At 42.7% G+C, this 24,328-nt stretch overlaps 1 long non-coding RNA gene across 1 annotated transcript; it reads right to left on the bottom strand.

Moving 5' to 3' along the window:
• Window positions 1-2,682: 2,682 nt before the first annotated feature.
• On the bottom strand, window positions 2,683-16,641 carry LOC113880784. Its single transcript, XR_003507830.1, has 3 exons — window positions 16,481-16,641; window positions 6,220-6,324; window positions 2,683-3,453 (listed from the first exon to the last, which is right to left on the bottom strand). It is a non-coding gene; the product is annotated as an uncharacterized LOC113880784 (long non-coding RNA).
• Window positions 16,642-24,328: the final 7,687 nt, after the last annotated feature.

Here is a 24,328-nt window from a genome sequence, read left to right as displayed (position 1 = left end):
AGTACTTTGGCCACCTCATGCGAAGAGCTGACTCATTGGAAAAGACTAATGCTGGGAGGGATTGGGGGCAGGAGGAGAAGGAGACGACAGAGGATGAGATGGCTGGAGGGCATCACTGACTCGATGGACGTGAGTCTGAGTGAACTCCGGGAGTTGGTGATGGACAGGGAGGCCTGGCATGCTGCGATTCATGGGGTCACAAAGAGTCAGACACGACTGAGCGACTGAACTGAACTGAAAATTTCCTTTAGGAGCAAAATAAAGATAACTTTACATCTTTCTTTGAATGCATCTTTCTTTGAAGATATATCCTTCATAACGCATAGCTAAAATATATTATTTAGGGGTACAAGGCAATTGTATAATTATTTCTTAAGAACATATTGGAGCTGTTTTATCTATTTTCTTTACAGTTTTACAGGCTTGTGCTTGGTTTCTTAGATAATGGGCAGTTTGATTTTATTATAACTTTAAAAGTTGGCAGCTGCTCAGCAATATTTTACATTTCAACACCTATAATGTATACTTAAAGGTAAAATATTTTAAAATGAGTGATATTACAAATCAGCCATTTGCATAAATCTGTCTCAAACTCTTGGAACCACATTTACAGGTAAAAATAGTTTCCATTTTAATGATAGTAATGTCCAGTAAGAGGTGAGAATCTTTCTCTCAAGATTGTTTCCAATAAATAAGGGAACAAACATCTCCATTTTAAATGAAATCTTTAAGAGGTTACGAAAATATGGCAAAACCATGAATCCTTTATAAAAAAACTATTTATAATACTATTTAAAAGGTCACTTTCCATTTATCAGTTCAGTTCAGTTCAGTCGCTCAGTCGTGTCTGACTCTTTGCGACCCCATGAATCACAGCACGCCAGGCCTCCCTGTCTATCACCAACTCCCGGAGTTCACTCAAATTCATGTCCATCGAGTCGGTGATGCCATCCAGCCATCTCATCTTCTGACGTCCTCTTCTCTTCCTGCCCCCAATCCCTCCCAGCATCAGAGTCTTTTCCAATGAGTCAACTCTTTGCATGAGGTGGCCAAAGTATTGGAGTTTCAGCTTCAACATCAGTCCTTCCAATGAACACCCAGGACTGATCTCCTTTAGGATGGACTGGTTGGATCTCCTTGCAGTCCAAGGGACTCTCAAGAGTCTTCTCCAACACCACAGTTCAAAAGCATCAATTCTTCGGCGCTCAGCTTTCTTCACAGTCCAACTCTCACATCCATACATAACCACTAGAAAAACCATAGCCTTGACGAGATGGACCTTTGTTGGCAAAGTAATATCTCTGCATTTCAATAGGCTATCTAGGTTGGTTATAACTTTCCTTCCAAGGAGTAAGAGTCTTTTAATTTCACCATCTGCAGTCACCATCTGCAGTGATTTTGGAGCCCCAAAAAATAAAGTCTGACACTATTTCCACTGTTTCCCCATCTATTTCCCATGAAGTGATGGGACCGGATGCCATGATCTTCCTTTTCTGAATGTTGAGCTTTAAGTCAACTTTTTCACTCTCCTCTTTCACTTTCATCAAGAGGCTTTTTAGTTCCTCTTCACTGTCTGCCATAAGGGTGGTGTAATCTGCGTATCTGCGTTATTGATATTTCTCCCGGCAATCTTGATTCCAGCTTGTGCTTCTTCCAGCCCAGCGTTTCTCATGATGTACTCTGCATAGAAGTTAAATAAGCAGGGTGACAATATACAGCCTTGACCTACTCCTTTTCCTATTTGGAACCAGTCTGTTGTTCCATGTCCAGTTCTAACTGTTGCTTCCTGAGCTGCATATAGGTTTCTCAAGAGGCAGGTCAAGTGGTCTGGTATTCGCATCTCTTTCAGAATTTTCCATTTATAGTTATTACAAAATATTGGCTATATTCCCCAGGTTGTACAATATGTCCTTGAGCATGTCTTACAATAAGTACTTGTACCTCCCACTCCTCCACCCACTGGTAACCATTAGCTTATTCTCTATATCTGTGAATCTACTTCCTCTTTTGTTATATTTTTTAGATTCTACATATAAGTGATATCATACAGTATTTGTCTTCCTCTGTCTTGTTTCACTTAGCATAATGCCCTCCTACTCCAACCATGGACTTCCCTGATGGCTCAGAGGGCAAAAGTGTCTGTCTGCAATGCAGGAGACCCGGGTTTGATCCCTGGGTCAGGAAGATCCCCTGGAGAAGGAAATGGCAACCCACTCCAGTACTACTGCCTGGAAAATCCCATGGATGGAGGAGCCTGGTAGGCTACAGTCCATGGGGTCGCAAAGAGTCGGACACGACTGAGCGACTTCATGACTTCACTCACTCCAACCATAGTGCTGCAAATGGCAAAATTTTGTTCCTTTTTATGGCTGAGTAGTATTCTATTGTATATACATACAACTTTTAAATCCATCATCTGTTGATGAACACTTAGCTTGTTTCTATATCTTGGCAATTGTAAATAATGCTACTATGAACATTGAGACACATGTATCTTTATCTTTTTGATTTCTTTTTTTTTAAACAGATGTATACCTAGGAGTGGAATTGCTGGGTCATATGGTAGTTCTACTTTTAGCTGTTTGAGAAACCTCCATGCTGCTTTCTACAGTGGCTGCACCAATTTACATTCTCACCAACAGTGTACAAAGGTTCCCTTTTCTCCACATCCTTGCCAATATCTGTTATTTGAAAAAACTTTTTATTTTTAAACAACTTTAACTTTACAGGAAGTTGCAAAAATAGTACACAGAAGTCCTCTGTACCTTCATCCAGTTTCTTCCATGGTAACATCTTATGTAACTATGATACAATATTAAAACCTGGAAATTGACATTGGTGTACCATAGAATTTATTTAGATTTCATCTGTTTTACTTGCACTTAGTTTTATATGTGTGTAGTTCTATGCAGCTTTGTCACATGTATAAACGCACAAACCACCACCACAATCAAGATAAGAACTGTCCCATTGCCACAAAAATACCTCATGCTACCCCTTTATAATTTAAAATAAATTATTGAGCCCAAATATCTTGTTTATGGTGAGAAGGCATGTACATGTATCATCATTATCATCACATGAATTTATTGAATGCTATGCTCTGATTGTGTTAATTGTTTCATATGATTTCATTTAGTTTTTGCAAAAATCTTATGAGGTACTTTAAAAAAAAACTTCATTCATTTAAAAGGATAACAAAGGTAAAATTAAACAAAGAAAACTTACGATTCACCTGATGTATTGTCTTCTAACACATCAGCTATTTGCTTCAAGCCCGGTTTTAAATCTGATACAGATTCAGTTCAGTAAATATTGCACACTGAGCGAGGTGATGAAGGGATTACAGGTGCTGATAAAGTGCACTGCTCAGCACGAGTCCACACACTCCCCGGGTCACGTCTTCTCTTGAGATCCTGCAATTACCAGGGCCAGCCTCAGCTCTCCAGAGCCCTGGGGACAAAATTCATTCCTCCTGAATGACTTGGCACAGAGTCACCTCTGACAGGACTAGGAGGGCCTGATCATTTTAATTCTTCCTTCCTAGTTTTGTTTTTGAGATTTTACACCTTCAAATACTTGAGTATTCATAAAGTCATGATATGCTAGGGAAAATACCAACCTGTTGGCTCAGTGGTAAAGAATCCGCTTGCCATGCAGGAGACACGAGTTTGATCGCTGGGTTGGGGAGATCCCCTGGAGAAGGAAATGGCAACCCACTCCAGTATTCTTGCCTGGAAAATCCCATGGACAGAGGAGCCTGGTGGGCTATAGTCCATGGGGTTGCAAGAGTCAGACATGATTTAGTGACTAAACCATCACGAAAATACCAACATGACTTAAATTAGCCACCCTGGAACAAGGAGAACTGACAGGTAATTTAATGGTTGTTTTCACTGGTCCAAGCAGGCCACTGGAGAATAGGGAGTACCTAGAAGAACACTGGACTGGGAGTCAGAGCTCCCCACTAGCATTGTTGGCTTTGCCACTAACCCCTGTATCATATGTGAACTTCCAAGGGTCTTAGATTTCTCAAATAAAGGCAAGGGGATTCAGTCAATGATGGCTGTTATGGATGAAATATTTGTATCCCCTCAAATTGGTATTTTGAAACCTTAATACCCCATGTTATGGTTTTTGGAGGTGGGCCTTTGAGTTGTGATTAAGTCATGAGAGTGGAGCTCTCTTGCAAGGGATTATTGCCCTTGTGAAAGAAACCCCAGAGAGCTTCTTACCCCTTCCACCCTGAGAGGAGAGTGAAGAGACAGCTGTTTACAAAGCAGACACCAAATCTGCTGGTGCCTTAATTTTGAACTTCTCAGCCTCCAGGACAATGAAAAAAAAAAAAAAAGTTTGTGGTTCAAGCCACTCAGTCTATGGCATTTTTTTAGAGCAGTCCAAATGGACTAAGATAATGACCAAGGTCCTTTCCAGTGCTATCTTTATAAAGCAAATGTTAAAAGGGTTTCTTGGGGGTACAGGCTTGTAATTTTTGGGTGAAAGTGAAAGTCGCTCAGTGGTGTCCGACTGTTTGCGACCTCATGGATTATTCAGTCCCTGGAATTCTCTAGGCCAGAATACTGGAGTGGGTAGCCGTTTCCTTCTCCAGGGAATCTTCCCGACCTAGGGACTGAACCCAGGTCTCCCTCATTGCAGGCAGATTCTTTACCAGCTGAGGTACCAGGGAAGCCCAAGAACACTGGAAGGGGTAGCCTGTCCCTTCTCCGGCAGATCTTTCTGACCCAGAAATCAAACCAGGGTCTCCTGCAATGCAGGATTCTTTATCAGCTGAACTACCAGGGAAACCTAATTTTGGGGTAGGTGACAAATTAATTAGAAATATTCCATATGGCTTAAAATAGACTTCCAGCTCAAAATGGATGCTTTATTTTTTTTTTTTAGTTTTTTAAATTAATTTTATTTTATTTTTAAACTTTACATAATTGTATTAGTTTTGCCAAATAGCAAAATGAATCCACCACAGGTATACATGTGGATGCTTTAGAAGCTACGGATCTTGTAAATATAACTTTTAGGGTCTTTGCTCAAATTTTCCTGTGGAATTCACTTTTAATCTTGAAAATTGATTGAACTATATTTATTAGCAAATAATGTGCAAATGCTTGGTACTATTCTACTATAACATTTATGGTAAATAGAAATCTCAGTGATGAGGAAGTTGTGATGCCAAATTCCTGATTTAAACTTGTCTGTTTCCAGCTGCGTGATCTTTGGGAAAGCTCTTGACCTTTGTGAGTCACATTTCTTCTCCTCAGGTTGCTGTTTATATACTAAAATTTTCTTAGGTATCTTTTGGGGAAGTTACTGAAGTTGAAGATATGGGAAACAGGTCAAGTAAGGTACTACCTCAACAATATATATTAGGAAGAAATAACTCAGACATGACTTATTGCACATGAAAAAAATCACCTTTAATGACTTTGAAATAATTATTCCTATCTAGCCACCAAAATGTAACAGTTTTACTTCTAAATATTAAGACTGGTAGTACCCTAACTTTGGACATAATGCATTTTCAAAAACATGCATGAAATTAAAGTTGTACAGGTAGAACAATAGACTTCATAGTTTAAAGGAGGGTACTGTCCGTTTCCAGAGTTAATAATTTTAATTTATATAGTTCGTCGTCAACATAGCTTTATTGAACATATGTGCCAGAAGCTTTTCTAGTCAGGGAACAAAACATGTAAAAAGATCTCTGGTTGGATGGTCCTACCTGAGGAACGCTTGGAGGAGACAGAAATAGATAAAGTAAAAGATCTGAGTATTTAATTCACTAGAAGGTGATACATGAGAGAAATAAGCTTTGTTGGGGTGGGGAGCATGTATGTTTGGGAAGGGTACAAATGGATGTAGGGTCATCTAGGAAGGCTTCTGTGAAGTGGACATGAATCTGGAAGGCAGAAATGGCTGCTGGATCTCAGAGTGCAGCTCCATCTCCATACCAAGGAAGTTCCATCCTGAGAAAAGTCTATACAGCTGCACTCAGGAGATGATACAAAACCTAAGTGTCCCTTCTCATACCGTGCCCAGGCTGGCCAGCTGAGAGGGGTTGCTAACATGGGTTTCTCTTGTGAGCATCAATGGCGGACACCACAGACAAAGGGGTCTGTAAAGGCCTACAACTGAGCGAGGGATGTTGGCAGCGTTATCTTGCTCGACTAGCCAGTTTGCTTGCTTGTTAGCAGATACACTCACCATTCCCAGCAAATGGCCATGTAGTTCCCTCTCAGGCAGGGCTTCTCTTGCTCCCATCAGCCATCTCTCAGGCTCACTAGGTCTTAGGTTTCCAGGGTTGAATGACTGACACATCGAAGTTAAAAGGGAAAATGTATTATTAGAACTCTGTTTACTTTCTTGTCTTCTTTCCCATATTCCAGATTCAAATAATAAAGCCATTTTTCTGTACAAGACACAAAAATATTTTTAAAAGGGCATGCAAGTTCAGCCAGTAAGAACCATAATCACGGTATTGAATGGTAAGCTCTAGGTATAACTTTTTCAAAATATGGGATCTTTTTATTTACTCTCAACACCTGGGAGCCTAGCCAGTGGCACAAAATTATTTAGTCCCCAGATTTGCTCTCCTGCTTAATAGCATCACCAGGACCAGCTTTCTGTAAAGGCAATCTTGCTTTTAGTTTGCGGAGAATTCATCTCTCTATCCTACTTCCTAAGGCCACTCGTTCCATTCCCTAATATAAAATAAATGTCTTCAAAGAGGTAAAAACTGGCTTAAAATTATACCTATGTGTAAATGACTGATATTAGGTTAGGAGCAGGCTGTGCTGGGAAGGAAGGGGCGCACAAGCCAGAGACTATGCTCCAGCCTGCAAGCCCCTCAGGGCACCGCAGGGCCTGTAGACCGTGGAGGCAGCTCAGGGTATGCCTCCTCCTGGTGCCTGGAAGGGAGGAGGGGGAAGGCAGTCACCCAGCCCAGCTCTTTGGGGCATCCAGCCACTGGATAATCAGCACAGATTTGCAAGGGGGTTTGAGCAGGACTCACCAGTGAGCCTGGCCCTGTGGTCCAATGCAAAGGGAAAGCAGGGGGATATTTGTTCAAGGCGGCTGCAGAGAGTGTTCTCAGGAGTATAATCTAGGAGAACCCAGTCAGAGTGAGATGGGTGAGGTGTGGTCAAGTTCGAAGAAAGAGGAGAAAACAGGATGGAGCAGGGGCCAAGTGGAGTCTGTGACCCCATGGGCTGTAGCCTGCCAGGCTCCTCTGCCCATGGGATTCTCCAGGCAAGAGTACTGGAGTGGGTTGCCATTTCCTTCTCTAGGGGATCTTCCCAACCCAGGGATAGAGCCCAGGTCTCCATTGCAGGCAGATTGTTTACCACCAAAGCTATGAGGGAAGCTCTTGGAACTAAAGCTGGGTACAAAAGACCTTGTGAATAGGATGTGGGGAGGGGGTTAGGAGGGAGTCTGTGAGTACAGAAACTCTCCCAAAGAGTTTTCTTATAGTGTGCTGGTTCAGTGAGATGAGCTTCTCTAGAAAAGTCTCCCAACCTCCAACCCCCCCAAAAAAGAGACTGAGAAGACTGCAAACTACATTCTTCTTACATCAGCCTATTGAGTGGTTTGAGAAGTCCTACAACAAATAGACCTGCTTGGATGTACTTAACCCATCATTTTCCCAATTAATTTGACTTTGGCTCTTAATCTTACATTATATCTAATCCATTCCTAGAAACACCCTTTGGGAAACACTCTTTCTTCCAGTCTAATTATAATACAGTGACTACTCACCTGAAGCTTTCCTGGCCACAAAGGTGGTGCCCTGCAGAGTGTTTGCTAGGGAACACACGTTTCCCCACCTCCTGACCCCCCATCCACAGGAGACAAGATCACCGTTTCCCTCCTGACCATGAGGACATTTGGCATCTGATGAAATGTAGCTCAGAGAACACCAACAACCTGCTACGAGACCTGAAAACTTTCGTGACTATGCTATAGAACAGCTTTGATGTACCGGCAAGAGTATTTTTCTGCTAGCTGGAGAGAAATACCCTTTTCTCCCTATTTCCCTTCACTGTACTTGTCAAATCTGGAGGTTTGTTTACATTATTACTATATATATATATATATATTTTTTTTTTTACTGTGATGCTTCTTCAAGGCATAGCTGTCAGTTAGCAGCACTTTATTATAAAGCCAGTGCTGGCTAACAGACCATGAACCATTGATAGCTAATACACTTAGCTAATACACCTCACCCCTACTGAATAAGGGAGCCAAATAGCTAAATTTGGTTTTCCCAAGGACATTGATTAAAAGAGTTGACAATGCCACTTGAAAGCAAAATTTCCAATTGTCTAAAATGAAAAGCTTTCTCTATCTTCCTGTCTTAGGCTGGGGAGAAAGTTTATTTTCCTACTGTGTGTAAATAATGGATTTTGCCTTTTCTGAGAATCCGTCATCGAAGAATATGTTGAATACTCAAACAATGGCAGTCTAAATTGTCCTGCAGTGACACTAACTAGCTGGAACTAATTCAGAAATGTACACAGAGCAGGATGAGGGTAACTTGGTGTGTGGGGAAGAGCCGCATACCTCACCTGCCTTCATCATATCTCATCTGAGGACAGGTGCTGGCTGGGCCAAAGCTTCCTGGAAAATACAGAGACCTTGTTGCAAGTTATACCCATCTTTTTCTTTTCTTTCATTCTTTTTTTTAAGAGACTCTTTCTCAGAGAATGTAAAAGCTCAAATGCTTTTTTTTCTGGCTGAGAGCTGCGGGCATAACCAGCAGCAACCTCCAGTAATTAATCATAGCTCTGAGATGGGTGCACACGTTCAAAGACATTTTCAACCCACTGAAACACGTCATGGATTTAAAATTCTGCCATAGAGCAGAATCTCTGGAATGAAACTTTACTTTCTTTCTGATTTTAATGTACCTACGGAGTGTGCCAAAGGCAGCTCTTGGAAAGTCATCAGGGATGGAAGAATTTCTCCTGAGGGATCCAAGGCAGGCAAGTATCTCTGGAACCAGAGACAAGCTGCAAGATGGGCAGAGACTAGCATGTGACACTGGGCAAAATATTAGGTGAGTGTTTTGGTAACGCTCTTTCGTCGTAATGAACAGAGACTCTCCAGTTGCAGGAGTGATTTATTTCAAGGATGCCTGTGGACTAGCACTAGCAATAGAAAATGCTCAGGGCCCGAGATAGTTCTAGAAACCACCTGTGCCCTCTGTTGCTCTCAGGAGCTACAGGGATGCCTCTATGGGTTTAACTGCTTATTTTGTCATCCGCTCCATCTTGCCCTTTTTGTGGACTGGCTACCTTGCTTGCTCATAACATCCCCCCTTCTTATGAGTTCACAAGCACAGGTTCCCTTTTGTTCCACCCTTTGTGAAGTTCAGAAAGGGTGAATTAAACAGGATTAAATTAAAAGTCAATTAAAAGGATGAATTGACTCACTTTTTTTTTTTTTTTTTGCATTTTCATAGTCCATATTTCCAAGACAGCAAGTTTAACTGGTCCAGATTATAGTTATGGGCCAGGCTACATCATGGTTTGCTGGCCAGCCTGTGTGTGGCCTGCCTTTGGGTCAGGTGCTTACCCCTGGCTTTATCCACTTGGACAGGTGTAGAGGAGTCACATTGTTTAACACAGGCTCCTCTTCAGCAGGGAGGTGATTGGACAAGCATAGTGGCTGACATCTGAGGTCATTGTTGTATTCCCATTCCATAATTAGTGACGTCCCTCAGAGCAACCCCTGCTCTTCTCCTGTACCAGCCCGCACAGCTATCAGATGTCTATTCTGCTTCTAAAGAAGTGTCTCATCTGTTCAGGTTTTCCCATCCTCACAGCCACTAGCCTTGCTCAGGTCATACTCACCCCCACCTGATTTCTCTGTAACGCTCTGCTAACACTGCTATGCTCCTCTAGTCTTGCATCAATCTTGCTACAGTTCAAACCTGATCGCACCACACCCTGCTTATAATATTCAATGGCTCCTCATTGCCCAAAGGGTAAAGTCTAAGTCCTTGGTGTGATTTAGAAGGTTTAGAGTATTCCATGACCTGCTACCTGCCAGCCTCCTCCCCGGTCGTCTCTCACCATCCCTACTTCAAGCTCTACTCAACTCAACTCCTGCCTGTTTCTCATACCTGCTGCGTTCTCTCTTGCCTTGGAGACTTTGTGCCTGCTTCTCCCTTTGCCCTTCGTTAGTTCCCTCTCCTTCTCAGCCAAAACTTCACTCCTCTGACTTTTCTGACTCCCTAGACTATCTGGTCAGAGAAGGCACTGGTGACCCACTCCAGTACTCTTGCCTGGAAAATCCCATGGACGGAGGAGCCTGGTAGGCTGCAGTCCATGGGGTCACGAAGAGCTAGATACTACTGAGAGACTTCACTTTCACTTTTCACTTTTATGCATTGGAGAAGGAAATGGCAACCCACTACAGTGTTCTTGCCTGGAGAATCCCAGGGACGGGGGAGCCTGGTGGGCTGCCGTCTAGGGGGTCGCACAGAGTTGGACACGACTGATGCAACTTAGCAGCAGCAGCAGCAGACTGTCTGGTGGGGACAGGGAGCACATCGACTGTGTTTGCAGTTACCACCCCGAGCCTAGCCCCTTGGACTGGAACTGCACACAGTAGGTGCTCTGTAAACATTTCTTGTGGGCAAGCTGCTGAATCCTAGAACCCCAAGAAGCCATCATTTCTGGATGGAACTCAAAGAGTGAAAGGTAAGTGAAAGAGTGATTTGGAGAAAGGACGAGAGAAATAGAGTGAAGTGAGGTCGTTATTGTCGCTCAGTCATGTCCGACTCTGCGACCCCATGGACTGCAGCACACCAGGCTTTCCTGTCCATCACCGATTCCAGCGCCTGCGCAAGCTCATGTCCACTGAATAGGCGATGCCATCCTATCATCTCATCCTCTATTGTCCCCTTCTCCTCCTGCCTTCAATCTTTTCCACTGATGAAATGATGAAGTGACGAAGTGAGGGAGAGGACATAGCATGAGGATTTTGAAAAGCACGTGGCATATGGATGGGAGCAAAAAGATCTGTGGACTTTGGCTACTGAGAGAAATAGGCAGCCCACAGAGGGCTGGCCAAGATCAAAGGACTTCGCTGGGAAATCTATCTTAAGGATATCTACCCATTAACAACAAGTAGGATTTAGACTCTGGATTAATTTCTTTAGCAGAGAAAAGGGTCCAACTCCCTCCTAAAGCATTTGGAATAGCTGTGGTGCCTCAGATGGGATGGACCTAGATGATGTCTGTTTCCTGGGACAACCTGCATTCAGAAATGTGGCCTACAGCTCCCTATGTGTTCCCCAAGTCCAGAGATTTCTACTTCTTCCTCATAAAGATTCTCAGAAGTTTGTGGAATAATTTCTTTGCCTTTTAAGAAACCTGGGCTAGGCTCTGTTCCTTGTGTCCTGCCCACCCCACCCCATGGGGAGCTAGGGGGAGAGAGATGAGCGAGACATGCCTGACACACTTCTATAAGGGGGTCACGCTTGCCCCTCTCTGACGACAGCCTTCTCTAGGAGGGGCCTGGAGGCAGGCTGCCATGGTTGTTATTTCTACTCTGTTGGCATTGGGTAGATATTACGTCTTCTGAATAGCTGCCAGAAGCATGCAAACGACACCATTTCCCACATATTTTAATGTGAGGGGCTAAATTCTTGAAGCTAAATACACTGAAGCCAAGAAGAAGACAGGCACCTCATGGTATTTAGCAAGTGGGAGATAGAGCAGGAAACGGAGATGGCAAAGGGCAAGTCGGTCGCTGGGCATAGAGAAACGCATTCTCCTTAGCACAGATCAGCCACGGCCTCTCCTAGAATCAGCTTCCTGCCAGTAGCAGATGGTAACCAGAGGAGAGTGCAGGAAACCAGGACGGAGAGAAAGGCTGAAGTCTATAAGCACCTGCAAGATCCTGAGGACTGTCCCCTTTGACCGGGGTCAGAGAAGGAAGAAATCGCTCCTGGAAGCTCATGGAGGGGTCCAGGTCTGAATTAGAAAGGCTTGTAGATCACACCCACATGACCACCTCCCTCCAAATGCCCTGCCATGAGACGTGACCCAAGCAACACTAGCAGGACACAGCCCTTGTCCTCACGTCCAGAGGCAGTGCGGGGCCCTATCCCAAAATCGAGGTCTTAGTCATTTCTTGATCGTTCACTCGGAAGAGCTGTGGGATCTAACCTCCTGGCCACCCAGTCTGAGATTCACACATTTGCTCAACATTTGCTGCATCAATTTCATCCTTTTTCTCCTTTTTCTTCCCTCCACAAAGAGCAAGCAAGCAAACAAACAAAACCAAAACTGAACCAAACAGCCCTAAACAAGCTGGGTTATCTTGATCAAGGCACAAAACCTCTCTGAGCTTGTTTTTTTTCAGTTGCAAAACGAGGGGATTAAACTGGGTGAAAAGTCCCCACTATTCCTAAAGTCTATGATGTTTCATTCAAAAACTAGTCAGAGACTTTAGGAAAGAGGAGGAAACGCATTCTTTTCCCTGATGGGCCATCAAATAACAAGAGTAATGAGTATTTGGGTGCAGGGTTCACAATAAGCCTGACTTACAGACTCAAGCTGCCTAATTAAATGATGGCCTCCCCAAGGTCACAGCCTCCTTCCTGTTGGTGTATCTCTCTGCTCAGTGACTGGTGCTCCATAATGGGATGCAAAGCATGGGCTCCCTGACAGCTGTTGACTTAACTCTTAACAGACGTTGTTTGTTTATCTCCAAGGTGGATTCCACACAGGCACCTAAGGCCCCAGTGGGCGGAGGCACAGGATTGCTGTACAGATTTGTCTGTATTCTTTTCTCTTCATCACTGATTAAACCAGTGTGTCTGGTGGGAGTCAGATTTATTTTCCTGCCTGGCTTCCTTGCTCACAGTTGGGCCGCCTTGGGATGTTGATTCTTGTTCTTTTGCCCATTGTTTCCCTGCTCCCTATTTCTAATTTCTTTCTTTCTTTTTTTTTTTTTTTCCCAGAGGCTGACGCAGTTCTTTCCACCCTGAGCGCTTGGCCCTACTCTCCAGCTCTGGGCTCTGTAACCCATAGCAACAAGAGAAGGGAAGCAGGTGATCGCCCACCACACACGCGTATTATTCTCCCCCCTCTCTCTGGCTCTGGCAGTCTAGGGCACACAAAGGGAGGAGTCTCAACTGCTGCAGTGCCAATTAGAGACACAGGCCTCATGGCTGGTGCTGAACTCACGGGGCTTCCGGGTCACAATGCAGCAGCTGCTGGGGAGCAAGGCAGCCTCTCCTTCTGCTTGCTCCAGCTCCTCGTATTTCTCCAGGGCGGCCCAGTAAAATTTGACCTAGCACACGCTGTGAGAAATGTTTTACAACAGTCCATCTCCTGCTAGCCTAGCCGGAAACCCTCTTTCCTATCACCGTGGAGATTGGCAGAATTATGCTTATTAGCAATGAAGGAACTTACATACAAAGTAAGAAGGAATTTCTTTCCACATGATTTGCTAAATGGAAATTGTAACTAAGTCATTTAAAATCTAAACTCTCACCGCCCCCCCCACCCCTCTCATGTTTATGAGGTCAAGGAAGCTTCAACCTAATTCATAATTTTTTTTCTTCTGGCCACATGGCCTAGTCAATTTGACCTAAAGATTTCGAGAGTCAAGTGATTGACCTGTGCTTAAGTAGTAAAAATCCCCTTTCTGTTCAAGGACTAGAAATATTGGATTGGCCAAAAAGTTTGTTTGGGTTTTTCCATAAGACGTTACAGAAAAATCTGAACGATTTTTTTTTTTTTTTTTGCCAATTCAATACCTCTTGAATTGATGGACCCACCTATTCTTACGAGACTTGGCTAGGACTAGTTGTAGGTTAATAAAGGGGTCATTTAAAGCGAGGCATCATAAAAAGTGATATGCACAAACGCATGTAACATTTTATTTTCACTTGAAACAAATATATTTCAGTCTCTCACTCTTTTGATGCAGAGCCAAGATCTGGTGCTTGAAGGCCCAGTCAACTTTCTTGTATAAGCTGTACCTACAGTGTGTCACCCACAGCTTCCAGTGTTACTTTCTTCATGCTCTAAGAATTTAAAGACACTTGAAAAACAATCTGAGCCCGGAATTTGTCTAGATTTTTATGGTTTTCCCCTAATATTTTATAACAGGCTCATTCTAACTTCATTTGAAGTTGGAATAATTTGCTTGTTCCTTCCAAATAATTTCCACTTAGTTTTCAAGGAAAAATTTTTCTTTTCTTTTGCATTCACATTGCTCTGGTTTACATATTATTCAATAAAATGATGAATTACAGAAATAAATGGCAGCTGGCAAGATCTGGAGTGGGAATAAACCCAAGAGCTCTTGATAAGTTGGACACTCAGTTGATGGGAGCAGAGGTATGTAGGTGCTCAAGAGAGGGGCACCCAGCATCAGAGGAAAGCTGGGAACATGTAGCCCTTCCAGCACGGAACAGCTGAACATGATTTACTAATATTAGAAATACCAGAATGTGATCTCTTACCCTAGAAAGCTAATCTTGGCATAGAACGAGGTATTTCCTTTCACCAGTTTCTTCCACAGACATGCTCTTGAACCTGCATGTTCATCCCTAAGATCAACTCTTCATATTTAACCTTTAGACACCTCCACCTGTCTTATTTGCTCTTAAAATTAACCATGTCTGAAAACATGCCTTTCTCTTAAGATGGAATAGAACATGCTGGTTTTGCTAGTAGGAGAACCCTCTCATCAAAGGACAACTCAGGCCAGGTTGAAGCCAAAATGGAACCCAGGAGCCTAGCCTCTCTCAGGTCCCTCCAGGAGACCCCAAGGAACTTCTGAGGATCTCTAGAATTCTTCAAAAGAAAGATGGAGAACATCTGAAATAGGGCATATACTCTGGAGCCAGAGAGAGCTGAGTTCAAGTCCTCGCGATTCTATATGCTCTCTGTGTGACTTTAGGCAAGTTGGTTTTTATTGGAATCATAGTTTCCTCAGAAGTAAGGTGGGAATAATATCAATAAAAATTGTGAGCATATGATGAAACGGTGCATGCAAAATACTCGACATGCTGAGATGATCAGCAGTGTCTTCAAACCAGTTCTTTTTTTAAAAAAACAACACGGCACCCAGTTCCAAAGGTTGAAAACTCAGTTGCCGCTGGCTCTTCCTTCCTGTTAAACCACCCTACTCCCAGCATATCACTGAGTCATTTGGGGAGGTCTGCATTTTCTAGCCCTTTAACCTTTAATCCTCACCTTAGCTTCCTTTTCATTCCCATATCACCACCTTAGTTCACACCTCCATTTTTCCCTAATTTCCTACTAGTCTGTACCCTCAAATTCAACCTACATGTTGATGACAAATGACCTTGAATAACAGAACTGATTGGGCAGGTCATGCTGAGAGATCCTGCCCCCTCCCACCCCCAGTGATGCCCAGTGTCTACCACATAAAGTCCACATGGCTGAGCTGGGCAACCAAAGTTTTCTAAGCTCTAGACTGTTTTCTTTTCCAGGCTTATCATTGACCACTTCCCCACCGACATCTGATGTCCAGCCCAAGTGACTCCTCTCTGTTCTTCAAGTATAAAATCTCATTTTTCACAAAGTCTGTGCCTCTTTCCAGCCCCACCCTCCCGAATCAAGCTCCCCCTCCACACCTCTGGCTGTGTGTAAGTCCCACCATGATTTCAAACTGAAGTAACACTCTTTTATATTATTATTTCATCTTTCTTTTTTTAGGCACCCTCCCCTGACTTCATTCCCCAAAGTTTATACCAATTTCTGCTTTTATTATTCATTTGTACATTTACCATTCTCCCATTTGAGAGATTGTCTCCCCCACGAGCCTGACTCAGACTTAGCCATTGTAACCTTCAGAAAATGTATCTCAGGGTAATATTTTTGATAAATAAAAATCCCAGTGTAATACATAAAATCCAGAAGAGGAAACAAAACCAAAAATAGATACCAAGCATTACTGTGGGGTCACAGTGTTCTATCTCCTGAGCAGCCTTGTAAATGAGGCCACTGCTACACTTGAAGTCTTGGTTTTCCTCCCAGGAGGGTGCCCATGTAGGCAAGGACAGAGATTAATCCAAAGGAAACAGGGTTTTCCTTGACTCTATGTTTTATTATTACATGTTTATTCTTTTTTTTAGGGAGATGAAAGAAAAGGTCTGTAAATTACTATATTGCTATAACAAAGGGAAACCCACATGTTCTTCCAAGTGCCTCTTGCTGCCATTTTGTTTTCTATCTACCAAGCTTGTTAGTAGGGCTTCCCTGGCCATGATTTTCTGAATGCTCAAATTATAGGAAGTTCCTATAATTACTGATGTAAGAAACTATGACCCCAATATCAGTTTCTGGCTTGTCCCACATCAAAATCCTTTCCCCACTGCACTACAAATCTACGTCTTCATACAATATTATTTCATATTATAACCATGAAGAAACATGGAAATTTACAAGTGAATAGTAGTAGAAGGAGAACTCACTTGGTTTCAGGAACTGAGGAAGCCCAAATGTCCCTTATCCTTTCATGTTAAGCTGGACAGACTGGTTGATGAAGGTACTGAGCCTTGGCTCTGACTGCTTGAGGAAGCCACCGTTAGCAAACAAACATCTGCTAGTTTCCCTCCGAGGTCCCTGCCAGCTGTAGCTGAGGCAAAGCAAATGACTACTAACTCCGTTGGCTCACTCCTGCGTTTCTCTAATGCAGAATATTGATTTGTGCCCTGTAACCTGGACCCACACAAATTCTAAAGGTGCAAATGGGCAAAGTCTGATATTTCTAACACCAGAAGAAGCTGTGGAATGGGGCACTGTTGCTGAAGTTAAAAAATACCCGTGACAAGGACTGGAAGGAAAGCTGAGATTGAAACAATGCATCAGTTCATTGAGAGAGTCCCGTTCAGCGTTAAAACAATGGAACTCATATAGAAGAAAGAGCACCCTTTCAGTCATATTAATGAAGTCAGGGTGGTGTTTTGACCCATTTTGAAGGGTAATGGGAATGAGTTGGAGGGTGTAATGAACAAATATAATCTCAGTGATCATTTGATGCAGAAATTCTACTTTTAAAAAGGCCCTCTATATCATGCCTATTCTTAAGCTATTCTTGGCCTTCAGAAGCACTGGGGTATATTAGAAGAGATGTCAGATTCCAGAATTCCTTCCTACTTAGTAGTGTTACTTTGTTGGGATTGAACTTATTTCCTTTTCTATATCTGGCAGTGATACTGCTGAAGACTTGTTAGAATGGGATGAAATATTACATGGAAATCGCTTCTCACAGCCTTGGGCTCATCGTTACCCCCTCTCAGGGCCCCAGTGTTCTTCAGCCAGAATGCGTACTGGCAGTGGATTCGCTTTGTAGGCTGACTTGAGGAAAGCAGAGTGGATGTTGAAATCAGGACTCCACTGAGAAAAAAAGAAAAAACCCTAGTGCCCGCCAGAGTTTGCCCAGCACCTGCTTCTCTGGTTGGACCAGGAGTGAGAAAGCTTACCCTGAAGGAAATTAACCAAAACTTCAAGGCCAATTGGAATAATACCATCAGGCATTCAGGAGTCATCAAATTGCTAATGAAGTGTGAGGGGCTTGGCATAAGCTCCCCCCACCCATCCTACTCCACAGTTTAGCAGCTGTGGATTTCAAAGCATTATTCTCTGTGTCTTCCTGGTTATTTTAAATTCTACTGTCCCTGGCAGAGTGAGGTGTAGAAACAAGATTGGAGATATCTTTCAGACATGAAGCTGACATTAATTCAAAGCAGGTGTTCTGGTCGGATGCTCTCACCTATATGGACAGCTGACTTGTGTTAGGTGTGGCTTTTCTGGAAGGTGACCAGAAGTCCAGGACACTTAAAATCTTGGGACATCTCAGAAGATTCATTAAAGCCCAGGAAATGTCCCTCCTTACTGAGTTCTAAACTGCTGACTTTAAACATAAACATTTGAAGAACCACATTTTCATTAGTGTTAGTCGCTCAGTCGTGCCCGACTCTTTGCGACCCCACGGACTGCAGTCCACCAGACTCCTCCGTCCATGAGATTTTCCAGGCAAGGATACTGGTGTGGGTTGCCATTTCCTACTCCAGGGGACCTTCCCAACCCAGGGATCGAACCTGGGTCTCCTGCACTGCAGGCAGATCCTTTACTGACTAAGCTACAAGGGAAGCTATGTTTTCATTAGATGGGGGCAAAGCCCTGTGCGAGGCACTTACATAGGTCACTCATCTAATCCACACAAATTCACACAGCGCTCCAAGAATGGACACCAGATGCCTGTTATCTAGGTGGGGACACCACGGGAAAGATAAAAGCATATTACTTGCCTAACGGTTCTTGGCCAGCAAAGTGGGGGTAGAACTGAGATGGATTCTATACATGTCCCATTGACTCCAAAAACTATCCTAAATTGTCTACATTGCAAGATATATTACAATACATGAATCACATGAAAGTGATAAAGTTCAAAAAATTTTGGCCTACAAAATGGCCTAGTCATATGGTTCAACCAAATACATCATTTGACCCACAACGTATATTTCATTTGAACTATAGACTTAATCTGAAATTTTATGTCGATGCCATAAAATTACTCAAAAAGGAATGCAAGTAAATGTGATTATATTTGAAGACTAATTCAGTTCCTCTAATTCTTCTGTGGCAAAATACCAGAGTACCTGACGGATCCTACCTTAATGATTCATATACTTCTTGACATTTTTCTAATAATTTTGAAATTAATCTTTGTATTTTTTTTATCAGCTTTATTGTATTCTGACCAACCGAACTTATAATTGTGTTTCCTTCTCCTTGGCTGCTGAACTTCACTCATTTTGCCATTATGATTTTTATATTATTTCTCAGTTCTTTCCATGCCCAGTTCCTCAATATTGCCTGAGTGATTATTGCTCTTTGAGCCTAGTGGGCTACAGTCCATGGGGTCATAAAAGAGTCAGACATGACTTAGCAACTAAATAACAACAACAATAATACCTTCAAGCAGGAGTATAATTTACAATATTTAAAGTATATGAAACTGCATTAGATTCCCTGGGATCTAGAAAATATCTTCAAAAAGGACAAAATCCACCAAAAATGTACTGGTGATACAGTCCTGGGTATTCATTAGAAGGACTGATGTTGAAGCTGAAACTCCAATACTTTGGCCTCCTGATGCAAAGAGCTGACTCATTGGAAAAGACCCTGATGCTGGGAAAGATTGAGGGCAGGAAGAGAAGGGGATAACAGAGGATGAGATGGTTGGATGGCATCACTGACTCAATGGACATGGGTTTGGGTGAACTCTGGGAGTTGGTGATGGACAGGGAGGCCTGGTGTGCTGTGGTTCATGGGGTCGCAAAGAGTCGGACATGACTGAGCAACTGAATTGAACTGATGCATTTTAATTGATATTTTACCAGAAACCAGTATGATGGCATGAAAATGTATATTTTACATTTACATGTAATATATACCTATTGAGAGGAAGGTTTGAAAATAAAATTTACACAATCATTTTTATTATCTATACTTTAGATTTACAGTTGATTAATAGTGGGTTTTGTAAGTTTTTCTCCCTTCCTCCTCCATAACTCTGTATCTTTATCACTATGATCAGATAGTCGGAGGACCCCTTCCAGGGCCAGAAAGTGGATTCTTGTCTAACACCTAGAAATGAATTGTCCAAGGAGACATGTCTGACACAGCAAGAGATTTTATTGGGAAGGAGCACTCAGGCAGAGAGCAGTAGGGTAAGGGAACCCAGGAGAACTGCTCTGCCACATGGCTCACGGTCTCGGGTTTTGTGGTGATGGGGTTAGTTTCCGGGTTGTGTCTGACCAGTCGTTCTGACTTGGAGTCCTTTCTGGTGGCACACTCATTGTTCAGCCAAGATGGATGCCAGCGAGGATTCTGGGAGGTGGTTGGACACGTGCTGTCACCTTTTGACCTTTCCTGAACTCTTCCGGTTGGTGGTCGTTTATTATTTCCGTGTTCCTTACCAGGACCTCCTGTCGTAAAACGTACAAATAGTGACTATGGTGCCCAGTCAGGGTGAGCAGTTTCAGTCAGGGTGCTTCCCCTAACAGTCCTTTTAAAGAAATTCCACCCTTTCTCTGCCCTCATAAACCTTTTGCCTTTGTTATAAGCAAACTTTTGAAAGATGATTTTCTCAACTTACACTTATTGAGACATTAATATGGCGAATCCAGCTATCTTTTTTTTCCAGTTTACCCAAGGAAAATGTTGGTGAAATAGCACTCTTCACTGGTTTAGCACTGTTTACTTTTGGAGAGAACTTCCATCGTCATTATCATTTGACTTGAATTATACCTGTCTTTGTACCATTGTCTCTGTAAACTCAGCAGCAGTGGGTATCCAGCAATGTCTGAGTTAAGCTGTCTAGATATTCTATTTGGTGGTCATAATCCAGTTTGGGAATCTTTCCTAGTTTTTCACTTTTAACCCACTCATATGAACATTCTATGTCATGTTTTGCTTGTTAACAACAACACAGCGGGACCTAATAGTAAGTTTTACCCATTACTTAACTACTTTGGAACTAAACTTGCTCCAACAAGACAAATTCAAACCTTTCCCTATCCTGACAATGACCACTGCCACCGCTGTGCTGACCATGTTGTCAAGAACACTTACCCTGGGAGCTGTAAATATTTAAGGGGGCGGCAACGTGGAGATGATTCCAAGCGATCTTCCTCAAGACCATTGAGATTTGGATATTTGCCAAGATCATGCGGAGACTTTTTTTTTCCCCTAAAACAAATGGCCTAGATGACAGCGAGGTAGCCAGAAAACTCTTAAAATCACCACCATGCTGCAACCGTTGTCACATCCTGTTTTTGTCTTTCTGCTCCAGCAGCTGCCGCAGTCGTTCCCAGGCGCGTTTCTGCATGCTCAGTGCAGGATGCCACAGCCATTTCCTTATTTTGTGCCGATGTTTTCGTTAGGTTGTGGACAATGTGCACACAGGTTCATGAAGGGTTAACACTCAGCTGTGCTGTGGATGTGCCCTTAGTCACAAATATGTTTCCTTTGAAGCAAGGGTGCAGTGTTTCAAAAGACAATCGCTCTAATTCCATGCAGATTTTTCCTGATTGATGATTGAGGAATTTTCAATTGAATCTTTAAATGAGTTAGAACAGTATAAGAAGTGAATGTAATCCTTAATTTTTTTTTTTTTCTTAAAAGGCATTCTGAATTTGAAAAAATCTTGGGCATTGTGTACATGTCTGATTTACAACCATATGTGTTTTTGAGTCATAAAGCTGTTGTAAAAGTTATATAATGCTTGCAAAAAAAAAATAGTGTGGTCTCTTTGTGAAGCTAAGTGAAATAAAATATAAAGTTTGTGGTACATTAAATCACAAGCATAAATATATACTTTATGGCCAGCTGTTATTTCTAAATGTGCACAGTTTCAAAATAGAAACATTTATCCAACATGCTGATTAGCAATTTCCCAGATCCAAAAAGCCCGATTGCATTTAAGATGCAAAAGATTAAAATGCCTAAATAGATATAGTTAATAGTTCATCTTCCTAAATGCTTTTACATGTTTTAGGGCTTAGAGTCCCTCCCAACCCTGTGGACTCAAGAGTGGGAGCTCCTTTGATGTGGATCTATGTTTTAAGCACATGCTTTCACTAAACAGAATCTGCATCTCAGACACCCAGAAAGACAGTCTCCACATGAACGGAGGCCATGTGGCCCCATGCTACTTCTCGCTGGTTGTACAGGTTTGTGGAGACAGGGAGCTGCTTTTTATGATCATATCACAAATATTCAACCTTCATTTTGGCTAAAAATCATATCAGTTGCTAATGTTCCATCTCCTAGTGAGTTTACTCCTCCCCTGCATAAAAATTGGTCAAGGAGAACCTGCAAGATTATGTTGGCTCTAAAATGCAGTTCCCCAGGGAGACCTTATTTGCTCGTCCATGGAGCATCTCCATGTCTGTAGGTAGAGCAGAATTTTTAAATGCCTTTAGTCCTCTAGGATACATTGGCAATTGGCAGTTCAAAAGTTCATATGATGCCGTATGTCCTAATCATTTTTATCTACATCTAAAACAATACAGGACTGTCAAATAAAATCCTGCATGCAAACAAATGATGGAATGCAGGGGAACCCTCTGCTCTAGCCTTTTCTTCTTTGTCCGACAAGCTAATGCAATAAGGCCAATAATACAAGGTTGTGTACTAGGCCTAAAGCCTGTGACAGATAAAAAAGAAATGTTGGAAACCAATGAAGCTTTTGCACAATTAGATTTTTTTGAGGCTGTGCTGTAAGGATTGCCCAGAGCCTGTTCAGTCCTGATTGATGGTAAAATCATAACTACATCATATTAGCTGTAGAGTTCACTGACAGGTTACTACAGATTAATATTGCCACTGCTGTTCACTTACCATCAAAGCAGGGGAAATATGAATTGAGCTGTTCTTCTAACAAACCCTGCATATTAAAAGGTAAGGTGTCCTACTGAACAATCTCCCCTGTCACTGAGGAAAGACACAAACAATGTCTGTTTGAGAGATATGCAGATACGTTGCAGCATACTAATTAGTTCTGTTAGAAGAGCCCTATCGCAGTCAGCTGGCTAACAATGCCTCATGCAAGCTTGTTCCTCCAGAGCTCTTGGCTACAGGACTGCAAATGACACCCTAAAACATGGAGCCGCAAACCCTGGTGATTTAAATGCAGGCTGCCAGGCAAATTGCAGTGACATAAATTTGGCCCATGTGCTTTGCATCATGTGAATACGAAACAGGGAAGCCATGGAGCTGAGTTCTGTTTGCATCGGTCTCAGGGAGGTTTGGTGGACTGTTTTCAGAAATGTTGCTCACAGCAAGGTGGGGTTATCTGTCTTTTGCTTTACTTTGAAAATGTTGAAAATGCAAAAATATACACGTGCTGATGATAATGACATCCTAAAGTGAAAGCATTTCGTCATTTTTCCACTCCAAGCCCAGGATAAGAAGTCAACTGTGAAACAAAAACAAGGCTCACTCCACATTGTGTAAAATGGGAGAGTTGGGCCTGATGGATGCAGTAAGGAACCATATGATTAAATAGGGACTCACCTGCCTGCCGTGTTAACAAGAGCGCTGGCCTGGAACCAGGCAGGAGATGGTGCCTTCGGCCCCTCAGTCAAGTTGCTTGTTCTCTTGTAATTCTGAATGTTGTAGCTGCAGAGCGAAGGGTTTAAACTAGGTCACTGCCAAGGTCCCTTTAGTTCCTTTATCCCATTCTGCAAGCCCCAGTGTCTTCTATCCCGGGCTATGTTTCCTTGCAGGTGGCCCTTGGACTTTGGCATCAACCTTTCCAGAGAGCTCCTTAAAGATGCTGAGTCCAGGTGCCACACCTGTGGTTGGGTACACAGTGAAGTTTAAGCACTGCTGTCATGAGAGATGCCAGTGACTTGGCTGAAGCCATTGTAGACCTACTGTTGTTTTGTAGAGAAGGTGCAAAGAGCTGGAGAGGCAGCCAGAGCCTGGGGAAGAAGATAATAGTAGCTTTAAATTTTTAAAGACAAAATGGTGGTGATCTTGACCACCATAAACTATAAGTCTCATCAATAATGTTAATGGATGGATGACAGACTGGGAGAAGATATTTGCAATGCTTAAAACTGACTCTGACAGAAAAAGTGACGCTGTATTAAGACCTAGACTACACAGAGTGCTCAGTCGCATCCACCTCTTTGCAACCCTATGGACTATAACCCGCCATGCCCCTCATCCATGGGATTCTCCAGGCTAGAATACTGGAGTGGGTTGTCATGCCCTCCTCCAGGGGAACTTCCTGACCCAGGGATTGAACCTGTGTCCCTTACATGGGACACAGGTACATGGGACATCTCGTCACCTACCCCTTGCTTAATCTCACTAAGATTGTCAGATCACTACAGTCATTTACTCTTCACCTAGCAACCAAACAGAGCTCCCATCACCCCATATGTTTGTAAAAACCTGGCATTTTCCAGCTTTCTCATTTCAACATTCTGATGTGTCTTTGTAGAGACACTGTCTGATGTGTCATTCTGATGTCTCCTGCATTGGCAGGGAGGTTCTGGGAAGCCCAGAATATACAGAAGTCCCCTGAAAATTGACCAGAAAAACACAGGAAAACCCATAGACAAATGCACAAAGGGTATGAAGAAGCCATTCACCAGAGAAGAAGCTCAAACGAGGAACTGGCATCAGCAGGGGTACCCAGAATCACTAGCAATCAGTCAACATGGACCACTGAAGACATTAGAATGTTGAAATGAGAAAGCTGGAAAATGCCAGATGTTTGCAAACATATGGGGTGATGG

The sequence above is a fragment of the Bos indicus x Bos taurus genome, chromosome 2 (genome assembly GCF_003369695.1).
Source record: "Bos indicus x Bos taurus breed Angus x Brahman F1 hybrid chromosome 2, Bos_hybrid_MaternalHap_v2.0, whole genome shotgun sequence".
NCBI lineage: Eukaryota > Metazoa > Chordata > Mammalia > Artiodactyla > Bovidae > Bos > Bos indicus x Bos taurus.
Note: the sequence above shows the minus strand (reverse complement) of the source record. Positions and strands in the feature narration are given on the sequence as shown.